This window comes from Protopterus annectens, chromosome 4.part0 (genome assembly GCF_019279795.1).
Source record: "Protopterus annectens isolate FY-2018-M chromosome 4.part0, PAN1.0, whole genome shotgun sequence".
NCBI classification, from domain to species: domain Eukaryota; kingdom Metazoa; phylum Chordata; order Ceratodontiformes; family Protopteridae; genus Protopterus; species Protopterus annectens.
The window spans coordinates 1,859,192,557-1,859,202,892 of record NC_056733.1 but is presented as its reverse complement, the minus strand read 5'-3'; positions in this window follow the sequence as shown (position 1 = coordinate 1,859,202,892).

The window sequence follows — 10,336 nt, the reverse complement described above, 5'->3', positions numbered from 1 at the left end:
ATAGACTGTTCTCCCACAGGTGAAGCAGTTAAATTGCCTATAGATATATCAGCAAGATGTGAAGATATCGGCACATGCTTCTCTGACCCTAAGGCATTAGGATCAGTATGAAGTGATTGCAGCTGTTTGTCCAGATTGACTAAGTGATGCCACAGGTACTTTGCCATCATCTACATTCAGTATACGTTCGGACTCCTGAGGCCACACAAAAATGTGGCCTTTTTTAAAATCAGCAAAGTCTCACTCGAAATTTCTCTTTTTATCATTTGTAGTTTATCAGCATAAGCCATAGCATTTAGCAACATATTATCAATTTCCATCATGTGAGAAGCTTCTTTGCAATTAAGGTATAGTTCATTTTGCAATAACTCTGTTTTATCAGCTAATTCTCTCTCTTGTGGAGAAAAGCATTCATTCAATAATTTCATAACTAAAGCTTAGATACATATTAAGCAACTGTCACTGCTTTAATAGTTCAGGAAAAGTATTATCATAGGTAGGCATGTGGAGAGCCCACAAGCCTCTTGTTACCACTTTATGATGAAGGCATGCCTCCATATGGAGACTCTGCCATCGCATCCTTTTAAGTTTAAAAAGATCAGTCTCAAAGTGTTCTTAAACATACCCCAATCACGAGATTCCAGTATCGATGGTTCACTCGAAAAAGTACATCTCAAGAGGGGGTTAGCTTCCATATTAATCAGTTGCTTAAACCATTGTTGACTAGATGTACCCATATTGGGCCTATAGCTCAGTTCAGTATGAATCTGTTCAGCCATGTGCTGTTGGGCAAACAAATGTCCAATAAAACAAATGAAAAAGAATACCCAAAACAGCCAAAGGTCGCTCAGAAAGATAAAGACAAATGTAGTTAAAGAACTTGCCAAGCATCCACCAAAGCTGAAAAACATACAGGATTTTTATTATATTAACATAAGGTAAGCACTTTCACACAGTATTGTGCTTCATTCGATCCATCAACATATAACAATTAAGACCATATATATAATAAAATTCAAAAACAAGATAACCCATTAAAAGCAATCAGTAATTACTGATGTAATCTACGTTTTTTAAGCAAAGGTGTAGCAGCATTTATCCCCGGGGATTTGAATCCATTTAGTTTCTGCTAAGTATAATCTATTAAAATCCCCCCCTCCCTTTTATCTAACTGTACAAGCTGCAGTACCATAAATTCAAAAACATGACCTGAATGTAGAGAAATATGCTTGGCTAATGCATTCAATAAATTGTTACGTTCCTTAAGCATTCTTAAAGTCTTCCCTACATAAAAAGAAGCACAGTCACTGCACTTTGCCAAATAAATTAAAGCCATAACATTTAGCAACACATTATCAATTTCCATCATGTGAGAAGCTTCTTTGCAATGAAGGTATAGTTCATTTTGCAATAACTCCATTTTGTCAGCTAATTATTTCTCTTGTGGAGCAAAGCATTCATTCAATAATTTCATATAACTGAAGCTTAGATCCATATTAAGCAACTGCCACTGCTTTAATAGTTCGGGAAGAGTATTACCATAGGTAAGCATGTGGAGAACCCGCAAGCCTCTTAGTACCACTTTATGATGAAGGCATGCCTCCATATGGAGACGCTGCCATTTGCATCCTTTTAGGTTTAAAAAGACCAGTCTCAAAGTGGTCTTAAACATACCCCAATTGCGAGATTCCGGTATCGATAGTTCACTCGAAAAAGTACATCTCAAGAGGGGGTTAACTTCCACATTAATTAGTTGCTTAAACCATCGTTGACTAGATGTCCCCATATTGGGCCAATAGCTCAGTTCAATATCAATCTGTTCAGCCATGTACTGTTGGGTAAACAAACGCCCAATAAAACAAATAAAAAGAATACCCAAAACAGCCAAAGGTCGCACAGTAAGATAAAGACAAATGTAGTTAAAAAACTTGCCAAGCGTCCACCAAAGCTGAAAAATATCCAGGACTTTTATTATATTAACATAAGATAAGCGCTTTCACACAGTGTTGTGCTTCATCAGATCCATCAACTTATAGCAATTAAGACCATATATATAATAAAATTCAAAAACAAGATAACCAATTAAAAGTGATGAGTAATTACTGATGTAATCTACATTTTTTAAACAAAGGCTTTAAAGGTATAGCAGTATTTACCCCCACGGATTTATCGGCCTGCATCCTAAGAATCCATTTAGTTTCCACTAACTCTAATCTATTATTAACCCCCCCTTTTCTAAAATGTGGATACATTCTCTTGCTTTACATTTTTGCAGGGAAAGAGAATATGGATAAATTATGAATTCTGTCTAGCTATATGAGTAGATGGCCATAAAACACAACTGCTCTTATGGGACTGTAACTGCTGAAGTTAGATTTGGAATAAACTCTTTCTTTTTTTTCTCTTAATAGTTTACTTTTGTTAATGAAATATAGCCCTCTTGTAAAACAAAATTTGAGTAACTTCACTAACAGATTGATTATTAAAAGAAGCAGCAAGCATGCAAACATACAAATTCCTTTGGTTAAATAGTTTTATATTTATTTCATGTAAAAATGTATTTTATTTTATTTATTTATTTATTTTACATTTGTTAACCGGGTTAGTCTGGCTAAGCTTTTGGCTCATTTTCAGCAAAGACCTGGGGAGAAAAGCTCCTCAGGACTAGAAAACAATTTATTAAATTTTAGTAACATAGTAGTAACAATCAGCTGTAGGATCTTACAAGCAGAGACCTGGAGAGAAAAAAAAGAGCTCCTCGGGCAATTAATTATACAGACTATTAACAATTGGCAGACAAGTATGTGAGTTGTTACAAGGTTTTAAACAATTAGCAGAGGAAAATGTGACTAGTTACAATATTATTTAAGCTGCTTAGAGCAAACTGAGTTAATAGTTAGGCAGATGCTTATTTAAACTGGGTCGGATCTAGTTGTATAGGAGTTTGGAAACAAGAAAAGAAAGTAAGAATGGCTAGTAGGAGATGTAGGGGAGGTAGAGTATAGAAGACAGACTAGACAGGTAGGTTGTTCTGAGACTGTAAGAATTAAGAGTGGTTGGAGACAGAGGAAGGGAAGAGGTAGAAGAGGCAGGGGAATAGTGTTAGAGATACATTAAGAGTGAGGTGGTGAAATAGGTGAAAGGATGGTGGTTTCAGGGTGGTTGGCTACAGTGGCAAGACCACTTTATTTTTAGGTCTTCCCTTGTGGCTAATTTGAAACTTTTGCTATGCTGGAGGGATTTTATTTCCAAGGGGAGTTGGTTCCAGGATGTAGCTGTGTTAGTTATAGAGAAGGCAGCCTATTTTGGTTTTGGGTTTGTAGATGTCTAATAATTCTTAATTTGACCTGCATAGCATCCTAGCAGGGGAATATTTGGATATGATAGTGGAGAGGCTGGGGCAGAAGGAGGGTAGATAGAGGATAGAGTGGATGATTTATAGTTGGTATAGTTGGAGCAGCTGAGGGAATTCTAGCCAGTCTAGTTGCTGTAGTGCTAAGTAGTGGTGTGACTTGTAGGTTTGGTTAGCTGCAAATCTGGCGATCTTATTATAGGTAGTTTCAAGCTTGGAAATAAGTGTAGAATTTGGGTTTGTGAATATGTGGCAGCTAAACAGGAGTGTTGGGAGTAATAAAGCCTGGGAGAGAGTTATTCAGGCAGTGTTAGTTAAGTATTTCTTGCTAAGGAAAAGGTGTCCAAGTTTCTGATGAGTTCTTTTTACCGAGTTAGTAATATGGAGATCAAACTTAAGCTGATCATCTATTGTAACACCTAGCAATTTAGTACAAGATTCAGCTGAGATGATAGTGTTGTTGCAGGATAAGATGGTAAATGTACTTTTGAGTGTGGTGATGTTTTTAGGGAGGAAGAGTAGGAGCTTAGTTTTTTTTTTTTTTTTTTGGATTAAGTATTAGTTTGTTATCACTAAGTCAAGTCCCAATGGTGTAGAAGGATGCCTGGGTAGTTGACTGGAGGTCAGTTGGGCTGTCAGCAATGGTTATAACAGTTGAGTCATCAGCATATTGCACAAGAGATGACTGAGGACAAGAGGAGTAGAGCAAGTTGGTGAAAATATTAAAGATTAATGGTCCAAGTATGGACCCTTGGGGGACTCTCATTTGTACAGTGAGAGGGGAGGATAGTGCAGAGAGCCATTTAACATTTAGTTTGTAAACTGTAATCATGGGCTGTAATAAATAGTAATAAACAGCGTGTAAACCATAAGACAGAAATATTAAAGGGAAGCATAACAGAAATTTTCAATTTCCTCAATTTAAAATCCAAGACGATATACTTTTGCAGAAAAAACATACACGAATGGTTAGTGAATCAGTCAGAGAAAGAGAGAAAGAATATTTTATAAAAGCAGAAGACAATGCAGTCTAAAACAGTGGGGTTAAACAAATGGACTGTGGGATAGTCACAGAGCAATTCTATGTTAAAGTTGGTAGGTGCGCACAAACTACGATGACTGACTTATCCCACATGGAAGGACTGACAATTCAGGATAGATGGAGAACATTTTATGTACTAATAAACTGTATTTTTTCTATACATCAGTTTTTAGGGGAATGTCTCTTTAGAAGACAGAATTGATGATGTAAAATTCAGCCCAAAGTAAATTCAATGAACAAGAAATAAATCATTTGGATAGCCTAAGGTTCTAAGGCAGTTTTATTTATCGTTTTTGTTGAACTGCACATATTTGTACTTTAGCAGTAAACTTGTATCTAGGTTCAGGATATATGTTTGCCTCTGAAAAAAATAGTCTCAGATAAGACTGAGACTAATAATTCTGTACTTTAAATAGCTGAAAGTGAAAAGCCAGTAGCTGTGGGGTTGTCAGTACAAAAAGAGCGTAAAGCATATAGTATTTATTATTTAAGCAATAACCCATGGCTGAGTGTGGGTAATGCTGGATTTACCCACGGTTGGTGTGGTTTGGTCACAAGGGCGAAGCCTGAGTGATCAAACAAAGCCAAATCCAGCATTGCCCACACCCAGCCATGGGTTATTGCTATTATACAATGACATAATTTCAGAAAAAAATTACTTACTTTTCTTAAATAATGTCTTTGTATAATGCCTCTGTGCTGTCCTTCCACATGTTTCCGGTATCCTAGGGCTTTTTCTGATGTACTGCACATATGCATGGGACTTATGTTCCCACAGTTACGCAGTGCATCAATGCTGTGCAGAGGTAGCAACAGAGTAAGGAACATCTCCATTGCTTTTTTTTTAATTGAAAATAAAAAAAAAGAAATCAGGAGACTTTTTACTTTTGGGAGAGCCTAGACAGACAAAATAAAAGGATTATCAGGTAAGTTTCTTTAATTTTGCAGAACATACCTGATAATCCTTTTATTTTTATCTGCACCATCTCCTTCATTCATTTCAGGTCTTCCGTTTTCTTTTTTGGGGCAAAAAATAAAAGAAAAGTAAAAAAAAAAATAGGAGATATTCTAATGGGAAAAAGTCTGGGTGACCGGACCTTTTTCTGTTAGTATATTCTCAGATTTACAACAGGCACGCTGCTTGGGCTGGCCAATCAGCGTGCTCAGTTTTGAATATTAGTGGCCTGTCGTATAATCCCACATAATTTATCGTACAGAGTTATAAATCCAAGAAATTCTAAGTACTGTTAAGGGTGTTTTGCACTTTTCTTACCCCTGACTTTCAGAAAACTGTCTGGAAAACAGAGAATCATTTCCAAGGCTGTAGCTATCACTCAAGGAAGAAATAATAAACTAAATGCAGCTAACTGTACTGAAGTTTGCTTTTGTAAGTGTTTGCATTTTAAGCTATTTTATTTTCAGTAGTTTTTTAGGATTACAGTCACTTTTTCAGATTACCTCAGCTGTAATAACAGTTGCTGCAGTAAAATGGCTTGAGTTAAAGTTTGCTGATGTTTGCTTGCGTGCATCTTTATAGAGTGATTGTGCATACTTGCTTGTTACCAAGTTGTGGGTGGTCCAAAGCTGCAGAGCAAGACAGGCAATGCATTAGTACTTTATAATACTAATGTAAGAATAATGAAGTAAGGGGGGTGTAAAGGTTGAAAGGTTGAAGCCCCTGACATGGAGGTGCAAGACGAGCTTCCTATTCCCCCCCAAAAAAAAATGTGTGTGTGTGTGTGTGTGTATATATATATATATATATATATATATATATATATATGTACACACACACACACACACATATATATATATATATATATATATATATATACATATATATATATGTATATGTAAATGTGTGTGTGTGTGTGTGTGTGTATGTGTGTGTGTTTTTGCTGTCACACTTACTCATAAAACATGGAGCTTTGAGTGAGTACATGCATCACCAGAATATGTAAACTCAAGCTGTAATTTACAAGCTCTAATGACTGACTGTGATACAAACTAAGGTGAATCAAGGGGCAGATATGGCAACTTATTTATTAATGCATTCACATTTTATGACTGAATGTCTCAATTGAGCAGAAGCCATTTTTGTTGGTCTTCTAGGGAGAAAAACTGCAGAACATTAGAGTTAAATATATTGAACATTAGTCTCCGTTACTGATCAGCTAATGAATATGAATGATTGAATGTGTAATAAAAATTATTTAGTAAATAAAAGAAGAAACTGAAAATGTCGCTGGAGAGATTGGGCAAATGCAGCATGTGCCAGGATATTAATTTTTGTCTCACAATACAGTTTACAAAAGTATAACAACATGCACAGGTTATACTCACTGAATGTCAGAAAAAAATATGAACCTTTGTGTTAGTGTGTTAGTGCTGAAGGAAAATAAAAAACTAGAACAGGTGGTTTGTATAATGAAAGAACACTGTCACATTTTTGTTCCCGTTATATTTACTCGGAATCTTTATTTCCAGCTTTAGTTGCCTATATGATGCTACTTGTACTATTTCTGTTTTCTGATGTCGCTGTATTTCTTTTTAGCCATTTCAGCATAGTTCTCCTGCCTGTTTTAACAGAGTCACAGCATATCTAAAACAGTGTGGTCTCAGGAATAAAGGAAGTTAAAGTGTACACTGCATTGTTGTGTGGTCCTCCGCCTTCTTCATGTTGCAGTCAAAGGTGATTGGCAGCAAGACCCAGTACCTTAGGAGCTGGAGTTTTAGCAATATGCTAACCTATGTGTCAATCTCATACCTAAAGAATAGGGGCTTTGACAGGAAGAGAAAGTCAGGATTTTTTTTAATATCTTTATTGAATTATCACTTGTGACATAGGCAAATTCAGGATTCTGAGGTAATAAATGCAGGTGTGAGGTCAGGAAGGCCACATTTTGTAGGATTTGGATAAATAAGCAGACCCCCTTCCTTCCCTCTGTTGGCAAGTGACTCATTTAACTTAGGCAGAAATTTTCAGCCTATTAGGATAATACGTGATAGTGTCCCCATTTTGTTATTTGTCAGGATGCTGATTTCTCCCCTTTGTTTCTGTGTGCAGCGTGTATGATATACCCCCCTCCTCTTGTGAGATGGTGACAATGAGGATATTCTATAACTGATGCTTCCTAGACCAATATGAGGTAGATGCTGACTATGTAGAAGGGCACGTGGGATGGATGATATCACAATAGTCAGGTAGGAATATATACCTTTATGAGCCATGTTGATGGTCGGTTGAGAAAGCTATGCTCCCTAGGCAGTAGGAGCAGTAATATTCTCCTCAGAGTAATTTATGGAAGCACTTACAAGTGGGAAAAGCCATGCTCCTCATTAGTCTCAATTATTTAAAGTGATAAAGATGGGGCAATTAGCAAGAAACATACTGGTATCAGATATATACTGCAGACCGTACCACTGGAGGCTTCATGTCCTCAGCTAAACTAGGATGTGAAAGCCTTTTAGCATGCATTTGATTTTATGTGCTGAAAACACTATAATTCACTTGAATAATTTTAGATTTATATAAGATACAAGTGGGTTGGTTAATAATGAATAGGAAATGTTCTACGGGAAGTTATTAATATTATTTGAAGAAAGATACAAAGGGTACCTTTTGCAAACAGACTTTCCTGTCTAATAATTAAAAAAGATTGGTCAAAAATTCATTTAGGTGTGATTATGTACTTGCTGTGACATAACTTCAGGATAAAGAAGAGCAACAAGGTTAGAAATTGTGACTTCACTAAGAGTGGAAATAACCAGGGAAAGCATTATAACCAACTGATGCATCTCTGAATCATACTCAGGATTTAAATAGAAAGAAATTATGTGAAAGACTGGAGTTCAAAGATTTCCCATGTGCAGTGGGATCATTTCTCTGGAGATAATAACAGGACAACACAGGAAAGAGCAGGATTGGCAGTGACTGTGTTCCTCAAGGTCTGTTTGTTTGATCAGCTCTTACCGTCTCCCAATTACAACACATACCTGGATGGGTAACGGAAATTATTGGGTTGCTATGGCTTTAACAGTAAACTGATGTTTTGATCCAACTTGTAAATGGGCTAGATTAAGGAACTTAAAAGAGATATTGTGGTCAGATGGATTATTTTAGAAGGCATCAACCAAACAGCCTGCACATTATTATGCCCCTGGTAGAAAATACTGCTTTGCAATAAGTCTCTCTGTGTCTGGTATTGCTGTTGCCTAGGGATAAAATTCATTTAGTTGTGAGACTTGTAGAGGTACTCTTGCTTGGGGATCAAAATGTTTTCACCATTGATATCAATCACTACATTGTTCTACAATTATTTCAGGCAGAACTAGTTTTTGATACTCACTCTGCACAATTCTTATATATTACTTTGCAAGAACTGCAGCCAAAGTACAAATATGTCATCTACTTATGAGCATCGATGTATCACTGACTCAGCTGCATGATAGAAATCGGATCTGCAACTGGGAGTCCCAGAATGTCAAACCTGAAGTGTGACAGGAATTCAAAATAGCTAGAACGATGATTTGCTGTAATGATATTTAAAGCATTATTGCAGGATGGCTTTACCTCCTAAATTCACACTTCATAATATGGGCTCTATGGTGAACAAGGATGGAGTCGTGATTGTGACCCAGGGTTTGGTTAGTGGCCCTTCCAAGTCGACACTCGCCATGGTGATGGGGAATAAATGATCCCATTACATGCACAGACGCACACACACACACACACACACACACACACACACACACACACACACACACACACACACACACACACACACACACACACACACAAACATGCCAAATATGGCACATATATATGATGTGAAAGAAAATGAGTGCAGCTGGCAAAAATTAACCTGGATAGAGACAGGCTGTGCAAACCTTATACAGAAAGCTTGTGAACAAAAGACAGAACTGGAGAAACAAACACAGTGAGATTGCAGTGCTACCCTGTCGTAGTGGTGGAAAATAATTTTGCCAAATCCAGGTAAAATAATATTATGACAAGCTGTTCTTTTTTATGGAAAATCCAAGGAAAATTTTAAAACAGTATCCAGTGTGTATAAAGGGACAATCTTAATGGTGTCACCTTTTTGGTGCTGTAATTACTAATAAACCTAATTTCTAAACACTAGTTATAACAAAGTATGGAGTACATGCCCAAGTTATACTGCATGACACAGTTCTACATAAAATGTTACTGGAACACTGCTTCATAATATTAAAGCCATAGATGGCATGTATTTATTTTTATGGAGTGGGTATTATTTTTGAAGCATCTTGACAAAATGCACTTGTTCACTCATGGTAGGATATCTGCAGCCATGTGAGTGAATTTGACAGTCATCACACAACGGAGTTAATCTCAGAAAATCCTGTACTGTAACATTTTGATCAAAATACAGGCCATCTATAAAGTAATATTTGCCACATTAAACATGACCCATAACATTGATGGTGCTTGCTATTTTCATCTGTGATTTTTGAAGATACTCTTTTTTATACCGTGCATTGTGGGAAAAAATAATATAGATATAGACATCTTGCACAGAAAGTAATTTGAACAAGTAATACATTTTTCTGGCATTAAAAATGTAGAAGTTTTTATATCAAAATGAAAATGGTAGTTATCACATTCAGAAGGTATTCTGAAATAATGTGTCCAGTGTGAGTTTCAAATTACAGTACCACAAATACAAGGCTTCACTTCACAAATTAAAGGCAGGCTTAGGTTTTAGTGGTTTTCAATATATTTGCTGTAAATTGTAGACATATGTTTTTATGATAATTTATCATCTATTAAAGTAATAACATCTGTACTTTTTGTTACTACGGTGATTTCTCTGTGACAAAGACATAATCCCCATTCATGTTAGGAAACAGAACATGACCTGGATTTGAGAAATGTCAGGTGTAGTATTCACTAGGTCATC